The 22,218-nt window shown below is 46.2% G+C and overlaps 1 long non-coding RNA gene across 1 annotated transcript; it reads left to right on the forward strand.

Annotated features, from left to right (window-relative positions):
• The first annotated feature begins 1,667 nt into the window (after window positions 1-1,667).
• LOC116986164 lies at window positions 1,668-16,327 on the forward strand. Its single transcript, XR_004415429.1, has 3 exons — window positions 1,668-1,678; window positions 5,325-5,327; window positions 16,234-16,327. It is a non-coding gene; the product is annotated as an uncharacterized LOC116986164 (long non-coding RNA).
• The last annotated feature ends 5,891 nt before the right edge of the window (window positions 16,328-22,218 follow it).

Here is a 22,218-nt window from a genome sequence, read left to right on the forward strand (position 1 = left end):
GATTCCATGACCTACTTTTGCTTCTGATTCATTTCGCTCTGCTTTCATTGTGCTGTGTAGATAGATGCACTCAGATTCAGATTCAGATTCAGATACAGATTCAGATTCAACTTTAATTGTCATTGTCCGTGTACAGTACAGAGACAACGAAATGCATTTAGCATCTCCCTGGAAGAGCGACATAGCATATGATTTGAATAAATATTTACATTAGCATATATACAGACATAGTGTTTTTCCTGTGGGAGGAGTGTCCGGGGGGGGGGGGGGTGATTGGCAGTCACCGAGGTACGTTGTTGAGTAGAGTGACAGCCGCCGGGAAGAAGCTGTTCCTGGACCTGCTGGTTCGGCAACGGAGAGACCTGTAGCGCCTCCCGGATGGTAGGAGGGTAAACAGTCCATGGTTGGGGTGAGAGCAGTCCTTGGCGATGCTGAGCGCCCTCCATAGACAACGCTTGCTTTGGACAGACTCAATGGAGGGGAGCGAGGAACCGGTGATGCGTTGAGCAATTTTCACCACCCTCTGCAATGCCTTCCGGTCGGAGACAGAGCAGTTGCCATACCATACTGTGATACAGTTGGTAAGGATGCTCTCGATGGTGCAGCGGTAGAAGTTCACCAGGATCTGATGAGACAGATGGACCTTCTTCAGTCTCCTCAGGAAGAAGAGACGCTGGTGAGCCTTCTTGATCAGAGTTGAGGTATTGTGGGTCCAAGAGAGGTCATCGGAGATGTTGAACTACCCAGGAACCTGAAGCTAGAAACACGTTCCACCTCCGTCCCGTTAATGTGGATGGGGGTGTGCGTGCCGCCCCTGGACTTCCTGAAGTCTACAATGAGCTCCTTGGTCTTCTTGGAGTTAAGGGCCAGGTTGTTGTCAGCGCACCATGCTGCCAAGTGCTGGACCTCCTCCCTGTAGGCCGACTCATCGTTGTTGCTGATGAGGCCAATCACCGTTGTATCATCTGCATAATTGATGATGGTGTTAGTACCATGTACAGGTGTGCAGTCATAGGTGAAGAGGGAGTAGAGGAGGGGGCTCAGCACACAGCCCTGTGGAACGCCGGTGTTCAGGGTGAGGGTTGAAGAGGTGTGCTTGTCTAACCTAACAGACTGTGGTCTGTTGGTTAGAAAGTCCAGTATCCAGTTGCAGAGGGAGGGATCGATGCCCAGGTTACTGAGTTTGGTGATCAGTTTAGATGGTATAATGGTGTTGAATCGGGACGACAGATGGCACAATGGGCTAAATGTTCAGCTGGCAACCGGAAGGTAGCCGGTTCGAATCCCGCTTGGAGTGCATACTGTCGTTGTGTCCTTGGGCAAGACACTTCACCCACCTTTGCCTGTGTGTGAATGTGTGTGAATGTGTGTGAGTGATTGGTGGTGGTCGGAGGGGCCATAGGCGCAGATTGGCAGCCACGCTTCCGTCAGTCTGCCCCAGGGCAGCTGTGGCTACAGAAGTAGCTTACCACCACCGAGTGTGACTGAGGAGTGAATGAATAATGCGATGTAAAGCGCCTTGAGTATTAGAAAGGCGCTATATAAATCCCATCCATTATTATTATTATTATAATGCTGAGCTGTAATCGATGAACAGCATTCTTACGTAAGTGTCTCTGTTGTCGAGGTGGGAGAGGGCGGAGTGAAGTGCCGTTGAGATGGCAACCTCTGTACTCCTGTTCTTGCGGTAGGCAAACTGATAGGGATCCAGTGTGGGGGGTAGGCAGCTTTTGAGGTGTGCCAGGACCAGCCTCTCGAAGCACTTGGTGATGATGGGGGTAAGTGCAACTGGGCGGAAGTCGTTGAGGCTTGCCGCAGTGTAGTGTTTTGGCACTGGCACGATGGAGGTGGTTTTAAGGCACGTGGGGACAACTGCTTGGGCAAGTGACAGGTTGAAGATGTCAGTCCAGACGTCTGTCAGCTGCGCAGCACCGGCCCTGAGCTCACTGCCAGACCCAGTGTTCAGTCCGATCAATGTGGAAAAAGCATCTGCTTTTCCCACATGGCTTCAAGGCAATATATGATTGCCGATCAACTTGTTTGTTGTTTGTGAGTTTAGAGGGATAAGCGCGGAAACAGGCCCTTCGGCCCACCAAGTCCATGCCGGCCAGCGATCCCCGTGCACTACAACTTCCCTACACATCGTTAGGGACAATTTATACATTTGTACCAAGCCAATGAACCTATTAACCTGTACGTCTTTGGAGTGGGGGCGATCGCGGGGAAAACCCACGCAGGTCACGGGGAGAGCGTATAAAGTCTGTACAGACAAGCACCCATAGCTAGGATCGAACCTGTGTCTCTGGCGCTATAAACGCTGAAAGGCAGCAACTTACCACCCTGCTCAGGCAAGTTCTGGCAACTGTACCATTCTATCAACAACTAGAGAGTGGTCCTGAGCTACCATCTACCACCTGACCCGGCCACTCCCTCTTCTCCCCTCTCCCATCAGGCAAGATGTACAGAAGTGTGAAAACGCACACCTCCAGATTCAGGGATAGTTTCTTCCCAGCTGTTATCAGGCAACTGAACCGTCCTATCACTAACAGGAGAGCGGTCCTGAGCTTCCATAAACCTCATTGGAGACCCGCGGACTATCTTTAATCTAACTTTTTCCTGGACTCTATTTTTGCACTACACATTATACCCTTTATCCTGCATCAATACACTGTGGTCAGCTCGATTGTAATCATGTACAGTCTTTCCGTTGACCAGATAGCATGCAACAAAAAGCTCTCCACTGTGATGGGCAGCAGCTCTGGAGAGAAGGAATGGGAGACGTTTCGGGTCGAGACCCTTCTTCAGATCCATATCTCTCCATTCCCTGCTGGCCATCTGAAAGCTCCTTAAAAATGCCTCCTCCACCACCACCCCTGGCAGCACGCTCCAGGCACCCTCCCCTCTCTGAGTGTAAAAAAAAACTTGTGAGGCACATCTCCTTTGAACTTTGCACCTTAAAGCTAGGGCCTCTAGTCCATGACATTTCCACACTGGGAATTCTTAATTATTTGCATTTAATTATTTCTGCATTTGATTCCAGAATTAATTATTTTTCTTCTCTTTCACATAGTTGCAGCAGGGAGCACTGATGTCCTTTGACATGGCTGCTAACTGAGTCATCCAACTAAGGTAGGCCTGGTTTAAGTTGTATACACATATGTATATACGTATCTACCTTGTGGCTTTAAGATCAAATGCTATTGTAATGGTAAACCATTTTTTTGTGAGCTTCAGATTCTAAAATTTGAGTCTTTACATGCGGCATGTGTATGAAGATATAGAGAAATACGTAATCAACAATAAATCATAGAACTGGTGAGACCACACCTGGAGTAATGTGTGCAGTTTTGGTCCCCTAATTTGAGGAAGCACATTCTTGCTATTGAGGGAGTGCAGCGTAGGTTTACAAGGTTAAGTTCCGGGATGGTGGGACTGTCATATGCTGAGAGAATGGAGCAGCTGGGCTTGTACACTCTGGAGTTTAGAAGGATGAGAGGTTATCTCATTGAAACATAGAAGATTGTTAAGGGCTTGGACACACTAGAGGCAGGAAACATGTTCCCGATGTTGGGGGAGTCCAGAACCAGGGGTACAGTTTAAGAATAAGGAGTAAGCCATTTAGAACGGAGACGAGGAAACACTCTTTCTCACAGAGAGTGGTGAGTCTGTGGAATTCTCTGCCTCAGAGGGCGGTGGAGGCCGGTTCTCTGGATGCTTTCAAGAGAGAGCTAGGTGGGGCTCTTAAAAATAGCGGAGTCAGGGGATATGGGGAGAAGGCAGGAACGGGGTACTGATTGTGGATGATCAGCCATGATCACATTGAATAGCGGTGCTGGCTCGAAGGGCCAAATGGCCTACTCCTACACCTATTGTCTATTGTCTATTGAGAGTCTAGGACCAGAGGCCATAGACTCAGAATAAAAGTATGTGCCTTTTAGAAAGGAGATGAGGAGGAATTTCTTTAAGCAGAGGGTGGTGAATCTGTGGATTTCATTGCCACAGATGGCTGTGAGGACCAAGTTCAATGGATACTTTTAAGGTGGCGATTGAGAGTGTTTTGATTAGTACAGACATCAGGGTTAACGGGGAGAAGGCAGAAGAATGGGGTTGAGGTTGAAAGATAGATCAGTCATGATTTAATGGCGGAGTAAACTCGATGGGCAAAATGGTCTAATTCTGCTCATTTAAAGACACAGCGTGGAAACAGGCCCATTGGCCCACCGAGTCCACGCCGAACCGTGATCACCCCGGATGTTAGCACTATCCGACATGCTTGGGACAATTTACTGAAGGCAACTTAACCTACAAACCTGTACGTCTTTGGAGCGTGGGAGAAAACCGGAGCGCCCGGAGAAAACCCACGCAGGACACGGGGAGAACGTACAAACTCCGTACAGGCAGCACTCGTGACCAGGATTGAACCCGGGTCTCTGGCGCTGTAAGGCAGCAACACTGCCCCGGTGCTGCCCAAAACAGCTGCTTCTGCTCCAATGACTTATGAACTCATGAACTCTCTAGCAGAGTGAGGCCATTAAACTTCTATTGAGCCCGCAGCCACATTATGCATGAATATTGTGTGGTGGAAATCTTGACATACTTTTTAACCACCAGGATAATAATAATAATAATGGATGGGATTTATATAGCGCCTTTCTAATACTCAAGGCGCTTTACATCGCATTATTCATTCACTCCTCAGTCACACTCGGTGGTGGTAAGCTACTTCTGTAGCCACAGCTGCCCTGGGGCAGACTGACGGAAGCGTGGCTGCCAATCTGCGCCTACGGCCCCTCCGACCACCACCAATCACTCACACACATTCACACACATTCACACACAGGCAAAGGTGGGTGAAGTGTCTTGCCCAAGGACACAACGACAGTATGCACTCCAAGCGGGATTCGAACCGGCTACCTTCCGGTCGCCAGCCGAACACTTAGCCCATTGTGCCATCTGTCGTCCCAATATGTATGCAGGGTGTATGCAGGATGTATGCAGGGTGGGTGGATGCCTTTTGTCTCGTGTCTAAAGATTCAATGCTGGTCGTCAACATATGGGACTGCAGGAGAAAGGTGAGGTGTTCAATATCTCTCGTCTGCATTTACTGCAGGGAACGTCATCGTGGAGGCTAAAGGATGAAGGGAAATGAATAGTGGACATATCCGTATTACAACGGAGGAGGTGCTGGCAGTCTTGAGGCATATTAAGGTGGCGAAAAACCCAGGCTTTGAGCAAGTGTCTCATTGCACGGTTCAAGCAGATGGGGAGAACATTTTCAGAGGTATTGGCATAAAGATGGACACTGGAGTGCTGGAGTAACTCAGTGGGTCAGGCAGCATCTCTGGAGAACATGGGTAGATGACATTTTGGATTAGGACCCTTCTTCAGACAGCAGATGAAGACTTGAGGGAAGTTTTAGCTCGAGTATTAAGTTCAAGTCCAAGTGAGTTTATTGTCATGTGTCCCTGTATAGGACAATGAAATTCTTGCTTTGCTTAAGCACACAGAAAATAGTAGGCATTTACTACAAAACAGATCAGTGTGTCCATATACTATGATATAAATATATACACACATTAATGAATAAACTGATAAAGTGCAAATAATAGATAATTGGTTATTAATGTTCAGAGTTTTGTCCGAGCCAGGTTTAATAGCCCGATGGCTGTGGGGAAGTAGCTATTCCTGAACCTGGTTGTTGCAGTCTTCAGGCTCCTGTACCTTCTACCTGAAGGTAGCAGGGAGATGAGTGTGTGGCCAGGATGGTGTGGGTCTTTGAGTATTCGCTCTGTGGGTCCTCGAGTATTCGCTCTGTGATAGAAACAGATGCTGGGCTGAAGGGTCTGTTCCTTTGCTATGTTCTATGTTTTATGTTCTATAGCAATAAGCAGGTGCTGTGGGTACACTGCAGCACAAGTAGCCCTGGAGTTGTGTGGTTGGCTCGTTGTGTTGGTGTAGAGTTCTTCAAAATATATGAATCTTACAAATCCATGTGATTGATATAATACAGATCGAATGGATTCCAAAATCAATATGTATTCCAGCTGAAGATAGACACAAAAAGCTGGAGTAACTCAGATGGACGGACAGCATCTCTGGAGAAAAGGAATAGGTGACGTTTCGGGTCGAGACCCACATTCCTTCTCTCCGGAGATGCCGCCTGACCTGCTGAGTTACTCCAGCTTTCTGTGTCTGTCTTCGGTTTAAACCAGCATCTGCAGTTCCTTCCTCCACTTGTATTCTAGCCGACTGCTCCGAGTTATTTTATACTGTTACCAAAGTCATTTTGATTCGAGAGAGGCAAGTAGAGGAACATTATTCCATTTCACTGGCAAGTTCAAATAGTTCCTAATAATTCTTCTGTTATTGTCACAAATTTGTGACTCAACATAGCATGAAATCTGAAGTGGCATGTTATGGTAAGTAGAGTCACTGCTGATTAGGCTTTGCTTTGACTGTGTCTCAAATCATTTTGTGTCTTTTATTCACTTTATTGTTGGTTCAGTTCTACGTTAATATACATTCCTTGGAGTCTCTGCGGAGAAGTGTATTTTTAGACCTGTTTTAGCTGAAGATGCTCGGAGGCATCTTTGCTCGTCTAAACGTGTTAGTAAATGCAAACATTTAAATCACAAAATAAAAGCCGCAGTGCTTCTGATTGCAGCAGCCCACGCAGTAAGGAAGTGCATGGATAGTGCGCATGTGTAGGAATCAGGAACTGCAGATGCTGGTTTAAACCGAAGAAAGACACTAAAAGCTGGAGTAACTCAGCGGGACAGGAAGCATCTCTGGAGAAATTGGAGTAGGTGACGTTTCGGGTCGAGACCCTTCCTCAGACTGAGAGTCAGGGCAACTCCCGCCGGCTCTCAGTCTGAAGAAGGGTCTCGACCCGAAACGTCACCTATTCCTTTTCTCTGGTAAGTGTGCATTGCTCCTTTGCAGAGTGCAAACCTCACTGGAATTTTAATAGCGCCTGGCATTGAGGGGGCCTTGTACATGAAAGGGAGATTTTGAAGAAACGAGGACCTGCAGATGCTGGTTTACAAAAAAAAGACACAAAGTGCTGGAGTAACGCAGCAGGTCAGGCAGAATCTGTGGAGGACCCGCTTTGGTGACGTTTCGGTTCGGGACTCTCAATAGACAATAGGCAGTAGGTGCAGGAGTAGGCCATTCGGCCCTTCGAGCCAGCACCGCCATTCAATGTGATCATGGCTGATCATCCCCAATCAGTACCCCGTTCCTGCCTTCTCCCCATATCCTCTGACTCTGCTATTTTTAAGAGCCCTATCTAGCTCTCTCTTGAAAGCATCCAGAGAACCTGCCTCCACTGCCCTCTGAGGCAGAGAATTCCACTCAGATTTGGATTCAACAATCAAGTAAGGTGAAGCCTCATATCAATCTATGCGCAGCTAGAACCTACTTTCTTCATGACTTTCTCTTCAAATTCAGCAAACTTTAGACTTCAGAGATACAACGCAGAAACAACCCTTCAGACCAGCAGTCTGCACCCACCAGCGATCCCCGTACGCTAGCACCCTCCTACACACTAGGGACAATTTTACCGAAGTCGATTAGCCTCCAAACCTGTACATTCCAAACCTGGAATGTGGAGGAAACCAGAGCACCTGGCGAAAACCCACACAGTCACAGGGAGAATGTACAAACTCCGTTCAGACGGGACCCGTAGTCAGGATCGAGCCTGGGTCCCTGGCGCTGTAAGTTAGCAACTCTACCGCTGCGACACTGTGCCGCCTCTATCGTTTCAGATATCGTACAAAATAATATTTAGGCTTTATCAGTATCTCATGAATTGGCCAACCACTTGGTCTGGCTGCTTAGGGAGGACTCCGGGAGATAGAAAAGTCTCTAACAGTATTAAGTTCTATTGATTGAATAATTCATGGTCACATGTGACAAGTCAAAGTGAAATTCTTTGCTTACATACACGAGGTATGCAAAGTGTCACCATATAAAGGGCACCTGCATAGTTACAAATTATCCCACGCCAGGTCCTCGATTGTTCCCGCCCACCTCCCCCTCCCTCGCGGCTGTCCCCCCCCCCTCATCGGGTCGAGACCCTTCTTCAGACTGATGTCAGGGGAGAGGGAGATACAAAGATACGGAAGTGTTGGGTGTGAAAATAGGACAGCGGGGATGGAGATCGAGGGAAATGTAGAATAAAACATTGTTAGCTGGGAGAAGGTAACAACAAAGCAAACAGAGATAGAATGTAGTCGGAGACAGTTATGCCCCTGTCCCACTTAGGAAACCTGAACGGAAACCTCTGGAGACTTTGTGCCCCACCCAAGGTTTCCGTGCGGTTCCCGGAGGTTCCCGGAGGTTTTTGTCAGTCTCCCTACCTGCTTCCACTGCCTGCAACCTCCGGCAACCACCTGCAACCTCCGGGAACCGCACGGAAACCTTGGGTGGGGTGCAAAGTCTCCAGAGGTTTCCGTTCAGGTTTCCTAAGTGGGACAGGGGCATTAGACTGGTCGGAGGGAGGGAAAGCAAGGGTTACTTGAAGTTAGAGAAGCCAATGTTCATACCGCTGGAATTTGAAGTATTGCTTTATGATAATGATTTTCTGTTGATCCAAATATAACCATGTCAGATGTTGTCTGTATTTTAATTAAAATGTTAGATTTCTCCAATACTAATCTACTTACCATAAGCCTACCTTCTTATACAACCAAAGAAATACACGTTTTTCATTGGTTGAATGAAAAAACATGTCAATTTTTAAGTACATTTCTAGGAAACGAGTCTAATAATTTGTTGCAATCTTTTCATAATTGTTTAGACTCAAAGTCTCATTGACTGTATCAATCCTATTGTACTCAAATAATCCCAAAACGCACAAACTCATCAGTGTTGGATAACATTTTCATTTCCATTTCTGGCAGCTTAAAAAATAAATATCTATTCGGGGACAGGTTAACAGTTTATGCAGAGACGACTTACTGTGTGTGGATGTGGCCAGGACTTGAGGGGCTGAGCTACTGGGAGAGGTTGGGGAGGCTACGACTTTATTCCTTGGAGCGTAGGAGGCTGAGGGGTGATCTTATAGAGGTGTATAAGATAACGAGGGGAATAGTTAGGGTGGATGCACAGAGTTTTTTACCCAGAGTAGGGGAATCGAGAATCAGAGGACATCGGTTCAAGGTGAGAGGGGAAAAATTGAATACAAACCAGTGAGGCATCTTTTCACTCCAAAGGTGGTGCAAATATGGATAACCTACCAGCGGGAGTGGCGGAGGCAGATACAGTTGCTATATTTAAAGGACATTTGGACAGGCAAAGATATGGACAATAGACAACAGGCGCAGGAGTAGGCCATTTGGCCCTTCGAGCCAGCACCGCCATTCAATGTGATCATGGCTGATCATCCCCAATCAGTACCCCGTTCCTGCCATCTCCCCATATCCCCTGACTCCGCTATCTTTAAGAGCCCTATCTAGCTCTCTCTTGAAAGCATCTAGGGAACCTGCCTCCACCGCCCTCTGAGGCAAAGAATTCCACAGACTCACCACTCTCTGTGAGGGAAAAGTGTTTCCTCGTCTCCATTCTAAATGGCTTACTCCCTATTCTTAAACTGTGGCCCCTGGTTCTGGACTAACTACAAACAGATGGAATTAGTTCAGGAGGCATCTTGGTCAGTGTGGACATGTTGGGCCAAAGGGTTTGTTTCCATACTATATAACTATTGGAGTTTGCAGAATAGGAACATGTATATTTAAGTTAATTTTTTGAGATCATTGTGGAAACAGACACTTTATCCGTTCCCACGAGTTCTATACTCCACCAACTTCATGGGGCAGTTTGCGTGTGGCCTCACTCTGGGTGGCCCAGTGGCGCAGCGGTAGAGTTGCTGCGTTACAGCGCCTGAGACCCAGGTTCGATCATGACTACGGGTGCTGTCTGTACGGAGTTTGCACGTTCTCCCTGTGACCTGTGTGGGTTTTCTCCAGGTGCTCCAGTTTCCTCCCACAAGTCAAAGACGTGCAACTTTGTAGGTAAATTGGCTTCTGTAAAATTGTCCTTGGCGTGTAGGATAGTGCTAGTGTACGGGGTGATCGCTGGTCGGCACGGACTGAGTGGGCCGAAGGGAATGTTTCCACGCTGTATCTCTAAAGCCTAGTCAATGTAGGTGACCGTTCATGCTCAATAAATAAGTGAGGATAAATATTCACACAGTGCGATGTTAAATTTAGGATGAATGGGAGGAGTAAGTGAAATAAAAATTAATGATATGTATCAATTAATGGTACATGTCCTTGTATTCAAATCTACACGCATTAGATAGTGTTGTTTTACCACAATTACATAATGGCAGGAAACTGGGTCTAATTAACATCCATTTTACAGTTGGATCAGAAGGTCATAAGGTTCTTAAGATCATAAGGTCTTAGGAGTAGAATTAGGCCATTCGGCCCATCAAGTTTACCGCACCATTCAATCATGGCTGATCTATCTCTCCCTTCCAACCCCATTCTCCCCACAACCCCTGACACCCGTACCAATCAAGAATTTCATATTTAAAAACATTCCTTACTTTTCGATTCAGAACATCAATATTGCTGCTTACGCAGTTTTTAGTGTTGCCAAATTTATTTCGGTCCTCTCAAATAATAGTCCTGCCATTTGGTCACATTATTGAATATAAACTCAATGAGCACACTGACAATCAGAAAATCGAATCGGTTTGATTAGATCTTTCCCAGTCAGCAGGAATGCAGACTTGGACCCCGTTCACACGTCTCAAATCATTATCCTTTCTTTCTGGAAGAGTAGTTAAGCTCAATCCAATAATTTATCTGGGGAAAGTTTTGTCTAACTTCTCGGGACAATTAGAACTCTTTAAAGTTACATTTATACAGTTTTTCATCGATACTTCAGACAATGTTATTGTCTGAAACTTAATTTTTTGCAGGCATAATAACCATGCTTCAAAGAATAAAGTGGCATGGTGGTGCAGCGGTAGAATTGCTGCCTTACGACATCTGAGACCTGGGCTCAATCCTGACTTAGGATGCTGTCTGTACGGAGTTTGTACGTTCTCCCTGTGACTGAGCGGTTTGTTTTCCCCGGGTGCTCCAGTTTAGAAACATAGAAACATAGAAATTAGGTGCAGGAGTAGGCCATTCGGCCCTTCGAGCCTGCACCGCCATTCAATATGATCATGGCTGATCATCCAACTCAGTATCCTGTACCTGCCTTCTCTCCATTTCCCCTGATCCCTTTAGCCACAAGGGCCACATCTAACTCACTCTTAAATGAACTGGCCTCAACTACCTTCTGTGGCAGAGAATTCCAGAGATTCACCACTCTCTGTGTGAAAAATGTTTTTCTCATCTCGGTCCTAAAAGATTTCCCCTTTATCCTTAAACTGTGACCCCTTGTTCTGGACTTCCCCAACATCGGGAACAATCTTCCTGCATCTAGCCTGTCCAACCCCTTAAGAATTTTGTAAGTTTCTATAAGATCCCCCCTCAATCTTCTAAATTCTAGCGAGTATAAGCACTCCCAGTTTCCTTCCACATTCCAAGTCCATGCAGGTTTGAAGGTTAATTGGCTTCTGTGAATTGCCCCTCTGTGTGTAGGATAGTGCTGGTGTACGGGGTGATTGCTGGTCGGCGTGGACTCAGTGGGTCAAAGGGCCTGTTGCCAGGCTGTAACTCTAAACGAAACTAAACATCTGGATAAGTACATGGATAAGAAAGGTTTGGAGGGTGAAAAGGGGGCAATTGTGATTAGGATAGGTAGGCATCTTGGACAGTATGGACAGGTTGGGCCAAAGGGCCTGTTTCCCATTATGTGCTTCTATGACCCTACTGTAATATAAGAATACAAGCAAGGGAAAGATAGATCGGCCATAGACAATAGACAATAGGTGCAGGAGTAGGCCATTGCCATCACTGTGATCATGGCTGATCATCCCCAATCAGTACCCCATTCCTGCCTTCTCCCCATATCCCCTGACTCCGCTATCTTTAAGAGCCCTATCTAGCTCTCTCTTGAAAGAATCCCAGATCATCCCAGATATCATGTGATAGAAGCTGAATTAGGCCATTCAGCCCATCAAGTCTACTCCGCCATTCAATCCTGGCTGATCTATCTCTCCCTCCCAACCCCATTCCCCTGCCTTCTCCCTGTAACCTCTGACACCCGCACTAATCAAGAATCTATCTATCTCTGCCTTAAATATATCCACTTGCTTGGCCTCCACAGCCTCCTGTGGCAAATAATTCCACAGATTCACAGCCCTCTGACTAAATGTCCTGTTGCAACCACTGGAGTATTCTACCAACTAATCAAAACATTTGATCCTCTGCCATGTGTGCAACCCTTTCTTCTTAAAACTGTACACTTTCCCTTATAGTTATCTGCCTCCCATTATGTTCTTTAACCTGTCAAAAAGTTCAGGTGTATGTGATATCACTCATTCATTTGCACACATTTTTCTTTCCAATTCTTCATCTTTTTTACACAGAGAATGGTGAATCTGTGGAATTCTCTGCCACAGAAGGTAGTTGAGGCCACAGTTCATTGGCTATATTTAAGAGGGAGTTAGATGTGGCCATTGTGGCTAAAGGGATCAGGGGGTATGGAGAGAAGGCAGGGATGGGATACTGAGTTGGATGATCAGCCATGATCATATCGAATGGCGGTGCAGGCTCGAAGGGCCGAATGGCCTACTCCTGCACCTATTTTCTATGTTTCTATGTTTCTATCTTCACTGCTCTCTCTCTCTCTCTCCCCCCCCCCCCCCCCCCCCCCCCCCCCCCCCACCCAAATCCTCCCTCGCCCCTTATAATTCTGTTCGACAGATATCCCCATTTATTTAACATCATTTCTATGTTTTACGCTTTCAGGCAAAGCTGCAAATTAGTTGTATTAAGTAGTGGTGTACTGAATTTAGCTGGTCAACTGAATGAGATAATGTTCAATAATTCTGATCTTCATTATTTTAATGAAGCAGTTATATGCCTGAGAGGAGCCATTTGTTCAGCGTGGATGTTGAATGCTGAAAGGCCTTTTGTTTCTGCATCGAACATCATTTGTTGCGTGATGATATAAATCAACCTTATTCGTTCTGAAACAAAAAAAAAAGCCTCATCGCAAATTGGTATCAATTTGCAGTCACTTAAATGTACAAGCTACAAGAATGTTTAGCTTAAATCTGAACTTTTTTTTTAATCCACAATTTAATTTCAACCTAAGATGGACACAAAAAGCTGGAGTAACTCAGCGGGCCAGACAGCATCTCTGGGAGAAAAGGAATAGGTGACGTTTTGGGTCGAGACCCTTTTCCAGACCCGACTCGAAACGTCACCTATTCCTTTTCTCCAAGATGCTGTCTGTCCCGCTGAGTTACTGCAGCATTTTGTGTCCATCTTCAGTTTAAACCAGCACCTGCAGTCTGAAGAAGGGTCTCGACCTGAAACATAGCCCATTCCTTCTCTCCAGAAATGCTGCCTGTCCCGCTGAGTTACCCCAGCATTTTGCGTCTATCTGCAGTTCCTTTCTACACATTAATTTCAACCTAGGTGTGTGTCTGTTCGTTTCATTACCACGAATAATGCGATCTATTTTGCCAGGAACATGACCACAAAATATGATTGTCGTGCAAAGAAACGTATTACATTCTGGCAGTTAGTTCATTGAGGATTTTCAAACAACTGCAAATGTATTATTTCAGGACATTACAATATAAAAGCTATTATTTTTCCACCATTTAATGTTTCCTGTCAGATAGCATCAGGATCGCCGATTTAGCATTTTTCATATTTGATGCTATTAGTACTAATCGCAGTAATGCAACTTCAAAAATAAAAATGACCCTGAAATATTCAATAAATAATTTACAAAATGAATATATTTATTGTGGAATTTGTATTCTACATATCGGGGGGGAAATGAGTGTCTTGATTGAAAGTTGGGAAATGGAACAAATAGCCTGAAGACTGATACATGGACAGGGAAGGATTAGAGGGATATGGACCAAAGAAGGGCAAATGGGACTAGCTGTTCTTGGGGCATCTTGGTCAGCATGGATGAATTGGGCCGAAGGGTCTGTTACTGTGTTCTATGCCTCTCTACCACTGTGAATGAGTTCAAGCAAAAGTAGAGGTCACAACTCTGGCAGCACGGTGGCTCAGCGGTAGAGTTGCTGCTTTACAGCGCCAGAGACCAGGGTTCAATCATGACTATGGGTGCTGTCTGTATGGAGTTAGCATGCTCCCCCCGTGACCTGATGGGTTTTCTCCGGGAGCTCCGGTTTCCTCCCACACTCAAAAGATGTGCGGGTTTGTTGGTTAATTTGCTTTGGTAAAAATTGTACCGTGTAAGGGGGTGATCGCTGGTCGGTGCGGACTCGGCATGCCGAAGGGCCTGTTTCCTAAAGTTGTATGTCTCTAAAACTAAACACTTAAACTTTGACTCCCTTTCCCAGTCCCTCCCCACACATCTCCCAACCTCTCCCATCTAACTCCGTCCCTCTGGCTTTATAAGTCCGTCCCTCTGGCTTTATAAGTTATCTCACCCTTTTGACTCCTTTTCTTTTCTAGACTTCATCCACCCATCTGCAAGGCACTTCTATCCACTTGCCACTTGTAAAGGCGATGTCCAGATCCCATCTCCTTGCCAGCTTTCTGGAGGCCCTTCGGTCCACCGAATCAGTGCTGAACAGTGATTACCCATTCACTAGTTCTATCGCCTACACAAGGGACAATTTACAGAAGCTGATTAACTTACAGACCTGCATGTCTTTGGGATATGGGAGGAAACTGGAGCACCCGGAGAAAACCTACACGGTGGCAGGGAGAATGTACAAACTACTTACAATAGACAATAGACAATAGGTGCAGGAGTAGGCTATTCAGCCCTTCGTGTCAGCACCGCCATTCAATGTGATCATGGCTGATCATCCCCAATCAGTACCCCATTCCTGCCTTCTCCCCATATCCCCTGACTCCACTATCTTTAAGAGCCCTATCTAGCTCTCTCTTGAAAGCATCCAGAGAACCTGCCTCCACCGCCCTCTGAGGCAGAGAATTCCACAGACTCACAACTCTCTGTGAGAAAAAGTGTTTCCTCGCCTCCGTTCTAAATGGCTTACCCCTTATTCTTAAACTGTGTGGCCCCTGGTTCTGGACTCCCCCAACATCGGGGACACGTTTCCTGCCTCTAGCGTGTCCACTAGGGCTCTGTACAACTGCAGAAGGAACAACTTACAGACAACACCAGTGGTCAGGATCGAACCCTGGTCTCTGGCGCTGTAAGGCCACAACTTTAGTTTAGTTTAGAGATACAACGCAAAACAGGCCCTTCGGCCCACCAAGTCCGCGCCGACCAGCGATCCCCGCACGCTAACACTATCCTACGCATGAGGGACAAATTACAATTCGACCAAGCCAATTAATCGACAAACCTGTACGTCTTTGGATTGCGGGAGGAAACCGGAGATCCTGGAGAAAACCCACGCAGATCACGGAGAGAACGTATAAACTCCGTACAGACAAGCGCCCGTAGTCAGGATCGAACCCTGGTCTCTGGCGCTGCTGGGCAGTAACTCTACCGCTGTGCCTTTAATACCATGTACCTAATGAAAGTGCCTATCCGTGGAAGATGCCTCTGACATTGACCCCATTAGCTACCACGGAACCCGATGAATCCTCAAACCTGAGGGACTGCTGAGAACAAGATAACATTTTTATAGCAGCACGATATTATTATCAACTATAAGAGCTGTCCTTTCATTTTCCCAAGTTCAGTGCAAGTCTTTTAATAGGAACATGAGCATTGTGTTCTAAACATCATCATTAAATTAGGGCCCCAAGCAAGAATATTGACACCGGAGCAAATTGCTTGCAAATTTTAATCACCAAATATAACCTTCATATCCTCCTTCATCTGCCTTTCCCTCCACCAATCAATAAAATGTTAACTATATTTTTAAACTAATTCTCCACATTAAACCTATATTTAGTTGTTCGTTGGAGAAGCAAAGAACTGCAGATGCTGGCTAACACAGAAAAAGACACAAAGTGCTGGAGTAACTCAGCAGGTCAGGCAGCATCTCTGGAGAACATGGATGGATGACGTTTTGGAAGGGGGGTCAGCATTGATTAGTTGGGCCGAAGGGCCTGTTTTCATGCTGTATCACTCTGTGACTTATTTCAGAGGGCCCAGCAACCTAGAACAGAATCTAATTCACGAACCTCAACTCACTAGAGTCTTGAAGGATGAGGGGCCACCTCATTGAAACTTACCGAAGAGTGAAAGGCCTGGATCGAGTGGATGTGGAGAGGATGTTTCCACAGGTTGGAAAGTCTGGGACCAGAGGCCATGGGCTCACAATAGAAGGGGGTGCCTTTAGAAAGGGGATTTGGAGGAGTTTCTTTAGTCAGAGGGTGGTGAATTTGTGGAATTTGTTGCCACTGACGGCTGTAGAGGCCAAGTCAATGATGAAAGGGGGCAACGTTTAAATGAGATGTGCAGGGCAAGTTTTGATGTTACACAGAGGTTGGTGGGTGCCTGGAATGCGCTGGTGGTGGAGGCAAGTAGGAGAGTGGCCTTTAAAAGGCTTTTAAATGGGCACATGGAGATGGAGGGATATGGATCACGTGCTGGCATCATATTTGGCGTGGACATTGAGGGTAGAAGGTTCTGTTCCTGTACTGTACTGTACCATGTACGAATAATTAAAAAAAACAACATTACAGGATAAATATTTAAGAAAGAACTGCAGATGCTGGAAAAATCGAAGGTAGACAAAAATGCTGGAGAAACTCAGCGGGTGAGGCAGCATCTATGGAGCGAAGGAATAGCTCCAGAACCAGAACCAGGGGCCACAGTTTAAGAATAAGGGGTAAGCCATTTAGAACGGAGACGAGGAAACACTTTTTCTCACAGAGAGTGGTGAGTCTGTGGAATTCTCTGCCTCAGAGGACGGTGGAGGCCGGTTCTCTGGATGCTTTCAAGAGCGAGCTAGATAGGGCTCTTAAAAATAGCAGGGATATGGAGAGAAGGCAGGAACGGGGTACTGATTGGGGATGATCAGCCATGATCACATTGAATGGCTCGAAGGGCCAAATGGCCTACTCCTGCACCAATTGGCTTCTTAAAACAGTATTGTGGACTATCAGTAGTTAAATGTTGCTGGCTCTCAATTCCAATCAGCAGCACAAAACGAAGTCTTGTTGAGAATGATATCAATCTGGCACAGTGGAGAACAGTAGATCATATCTATAACAGGGAATTATCCGAGCTCTGGCTTTGACCAGATGTCGTTCATTCTGATCGCACTGGTCTGATAATCATAGATTTGCGAGATGACATTCCCTCTGCTGAGGACAATGTACTGGAGCTGGCGTGAAGCTTGTGTGTAGGAAGGAACTGCAGGTGCTGGTTTAAACCGAAGATATATACAAAATGGTGGAGTAACTCAGCGGAACAGGCAGCATCTCTGGATAGAAGGAATGGGTGACGTTTCGGGTCGAGACCCTTCTTCAGACTGGTTGTCGGGGAGGAGGGGGGAGAAAACTGGGGGAAATCACTGGAGAATCATCAGTCTGAAGAAGGGTCTCGACCCGAAACGTCACACATTCCTTCTCTCCAGAGATGCTGCCTGTCCCGCTGAGTCACTCCAGCTTTCTGTGTCTATCTTTTGTGGTATGTGTTAGTATGCTGTGTTTCAGAAAGTTATTTTTTTTGGCAAAAACATTTGTTTTAAGAATTCTTTACCATAAATCTTCGAGATCCTCGAACCATTTGCAAACAGACGGCACTGTGGTGCAGCGGGTGGAGCTGCTGTCTCACAGCGCCAGAGACCCCTGTTCGATCCCGACCTCGGGTGCTGTCTGTGTATTTTGCACCTTCTCCCTGGGACCGTGTGGGTTTCCTCCGGGTGCTCCGGTTTTTTCCCACATCTCAAGGACGTGTGGGTTAATTGACCTCTGTAAATTGCACCTAGTGGGTAGGGAGTGGATGAGAAAGTGGAATAACATAGAAATAGATCAATGGTCAGCATGGGCTTGATGGGCCGAAGGGCCTGTTTCCAAGCTGTATCTCTCAACTAAAAGTAAGGTACACATTTAATTTCAACTAGGATTCGAACCATATAGGTACATTTCTTTTTTAAAAAGGACGCAAAGTGCTGGAGTATCTCAGCGGGCCAGGCAGCATCTCTGAAGAACATGGCTAGGTGATGTTTCGGATTGGGACACTGTGACACTCCACATTCTCCAGAGATCTCTCCCAGTTTTCTGCCCCCCCTACTCCCCTGACAATAAGTGCCCCGACCCAACACGTCACCTATCCGTGTTCTCCACAGATGTGTAGGGAAGAAATGCAGATGCTAGTTTACATTGAAGATAGACACAAAATGCTGGAGTAACTCAGCGGGACAGGCAGCATCTCTCTCTCTCGAGAAGGGATGGGTGATGTTTCAGGTCGAGACCCTTCTTCAGACATTCTTCTCCACAGATACTGCCTGACCCATTGAGTTACTCCAGCACTTTGTGTCTTTCTCTGCAGACCAGCATCTGCAGTTCTTTGTTTCCACGTATATATTTTTTTCTTTTCGTTTTTAAATAGGAAAACCAAGTCAATGTCCTCTCCCTTGTCTTTGGACTGTGGTTTTTATTTCCTGGTCAGTGTGAACGGAATCATTTTCTGTTTATTTCCTGTATTTTTAAGAGAAGCTGTTTTCCCTTGATAGCTCCCTTGTTGCTTCCTTTGTGAAGGTGAGCCCAATGACTTTGCTTGCATCAAGTGAAGTTCAGAAACAGCACCAAATAGTGGTCATTCTTCACGTGTGATAGGAGATAGAGTGTGCGCTGCATATAAACGATGAAGGGAGTGCCACCAACCCGAACTCTACAGAGGACACAGTGGAGATGATAAGGTTGGAAGGACGACTCCGACCAGCGATCCCCGCACACTAACACTATCCCACACACACTAGGGACAATTTATACTTATACCAAGTCAACTAACCAACAAACCTGTACGTCTTTGGAGAGTGGGAGAAAACCGAAGATCTCGGAGAAAACCCACACAGTCACGGGGAGAACGTACAAACTCCCTTAGTCGGGATCGAACCCAGGTCTCTGGAGCTGCAAGCGCTGTAAGGCAGCCACTCTATCGTGCTGCCCGATCTATACAAAAATGTCTCGAATGCTTTAAGTTATTTAACAGTCAACTAGATTTAATCTAACTCTGGAGATTAGGAAATGGCAAGAAATTAAATCAAATTAATTCTTTAAAAGCTCAGTTACATCATACAGCGTGGAAACAGGCCCTTCGGTCCTACCGGGTCGACAGATGGCACAATGGGCTAAGTGTTCGGCTGGCAACCGGAAGGTAGCCGGTTCGAATCCCGCTTGGAGTGCATACTGTCGTTGTGTCCTTGGGCAAGACACTTCACCCACCTTTGCCTGTGTGTGAATGTGTGTGAGTGATTGGTGGTGGTCGGAGGGGCCGTAGGCGCAGAATGGCAGCCACGCTTCCATCAGTCTGCCCCAGGGCAGCTGTGGCTACAGAAGTAGCTTACCACCACCGAGTGTGACTGAGGAGTGAATGAATAATGCGATGTAAAGCGCCTTGAGTATTAGAAAGGCGCTATATAAATCCCATCCATTATTATTATTATTACCTGCCCACACTGACCGACATGACCCATCTACACTAGTCCCATCTGCCTGTGTTAGGCCCATACCCCTCTAAATCTATCCTATTCATGTACCAGCCTATATTTTTCATAGTATAATTTTTCTCACCATAAATTTCAGTATGGTGAGGAAGAACTGAATTTTTTTAACTGATATTACAGTCATAGAGTTATACAGCACGGATACAAGCCCTTCGACCCAACTTGCCCATGTCGACCAAAATGCCCCATTTAAGTTAGTCCTACTTGCTTGAGTTTGGCCCATATCCCTCTAAACCTTTCCTATCCATGCAACTGCCAAGTGTTGTGGTGGTACCTGCCTCAACTATCTCCTCTGGCAGCTCGTTCAACATACTCACCACCCTCTGTGTGTAAAAGTTGTCCCTCAGATTCCTACTAAATCTTTTTCCTCTCACCTCAAACTTATGTCATCTGGTTCTCGATTCCACTACTCTGCGTAAAAGATGCTGTGCTTTCATCCTATCTATTCCCCTCATGAGTTTATATATCTCTACAAAATCACCCCTCAGCCTCCTGTTTTCTAAGAAATAAAGTCTTAAGGGGCTGTCCCACTTGGGCGACCTAATTGGTGAGTTTAAAAAAAATGACATGTTGAAGACCTCCTTTGACTATGTTGAAGACTAGCTACAACTAGCTATGACTAACTTCGGGAAAATTGGACACCGAATAGTGGAGAGTGAAGACGACCTCCTTTGACCTCCCTTCGACTATGATGAAGACTATCTACGACTACCTTCGACTAGCCTCGATTACCTACGACTAACATGCCGACCTACTACGACTAAACCTATGAATAAAAAAAGTATAGATTTTTTCCATGGCGACCTTTTTTTACTCACGGGCATTTTTTAACATATTGAAAAAATGCCGCGACCTAGCTGAGGCCTCGAGTACACGGAGACCACTCTCGAGCTTGAAGGAGAGTTACGAAGACCTCCTACGACCTCGTTTCGACCATGCTGCGAGTATGAGTCGAGGGCGAACTTGCGGATTAGGTCGTCCAAGTGGGACAGCCCCTTTAGCCTGCCCAGCTTGCTGTTACCAGAACTGAACCATCCTATCACCAACTAGAGAGCGGCCCTGACCTACCACCCACCTTGTACCTTGTACCTCATTAGAGACTATCAGACTATCTTGAAACAGACTTTCCTGGACTTTGTCTTGCACTAGATAGTATTCCCTTTATCCTGTAACTGTACAATGTGGATGGCTCGATTGTAATCATGTATTGTCTTTCTACTGACTGGATAGCGGGCAGCAAAAAAGCTTTTCACTGTACCTCGGTAGATGTGACAATAAACTAACCCGAACTAAACCAAACTCCCCCTGTAGGTCAGGCCCTCAAGTCCTGGTGACATTCTTAGAAATCTTCTCTGCAGCCTCCAGCAGGAAGACCAAAACTGAACACAATTATCGAGATGTGGCCTTACAAACCAAGTGCGTACGTACACCACCATTATTCTTTGTATAAACATCTCGGCGGTGGGGAAAGGTGGCAAATTGACATCTCTTCACATTATTGCACTTGTCCCCTGCCTCTCCTCAGGAGACTGAAATATATAGTGTTGCTTTTGTTGCGTGCCCTAATTTCTGGATTCTGTGCGTTGTGAGCAGTGCCTGCCTGGTTTAGCATATACCGCAGCCTCGTATTTATCTGGGGAATGAGGAGATGGTTTCGTAACAAGATGCCAGGGGCAGGGTTTTTAAGTGAGGCCAGCTGAGAGGTCCCGAGAGAAAAGAATGACTAACAAGATGGAGGACACCAATCTATCACAGTCTTTGTTCTGCCCTACATTTAATAGTGGAGCACCACGCTGTAACAAAAGTACTTTGTGAATCGAGACGTTTGGAATTTCTTACGCTGTGATGGCTCAAGATTCCCGAAGCAGTCAAAGTGAATGAACAACCTTTCAAATCACCCCCATCCACCACCCAAAGGTAGGTCTCACAGTCAGTTTAGTTTAGTTTAGAGATACAGCGCGAGAACAGGCCCTTCGGCCCACCGAGTCCGCACCGGCCAGCAGTCCCCGCACACTAAAGCCCCTGTCCCACTTTCACGACCTAATTGGCGACATCTGCCGAGTTTGCCCTTGACTCGTACTCGCAGGATGGTCGCCGCGAGGTCGTAGGAGGTCTTCGTAACTCTTCCTTCCTCGTGCTCGTGAGTGGTCTCCGCGTGCTCGTGGCCTCAAGTAGGTCGCGGCGTTTTTTTCCAGCCTGATAAAAAATGTCCACGAGTAAAAAAAAGGTCGGCATGGAAAAAATGGATACTTTTTACTCGTGGGTAGGTCGTAGATAGTCTTAGATAGTCGTAGGTAGTCGTAGGTAGTCGTAGGTAGTCGTAGGTCAGTAACTGGACTGAGAAAAAAAAAAAATGCAGACATGACATCATTTTATCATGTGATCATTTTTCACTCATAGCTAGTCGTAGTTGGTCTTAGGTGTGGAAGACTGAGGTCGAGGGGGGGTCGTAGATATAGTCGTAGGAGGTCTTTTACTTCGGCAAGTCAACACGACCTTGACAT

The sequence above is a fragment of the Amblyraja radiata genome, chromosome 23 (assembly GCF_010909765.2).
Source record: "Amblyraja radiata isolate CabotCenter1 chromosome 23, sAmbRad1.1.pri, whole genome shotgun sequence".
In the NCBI taxonomy this organism is placed as follows: Eukaryota; Metazoa; Chordata; class Chondrichthyes; order Rajiformes; family Rajidae; genus Amblyraja; species Amblyraja radiata.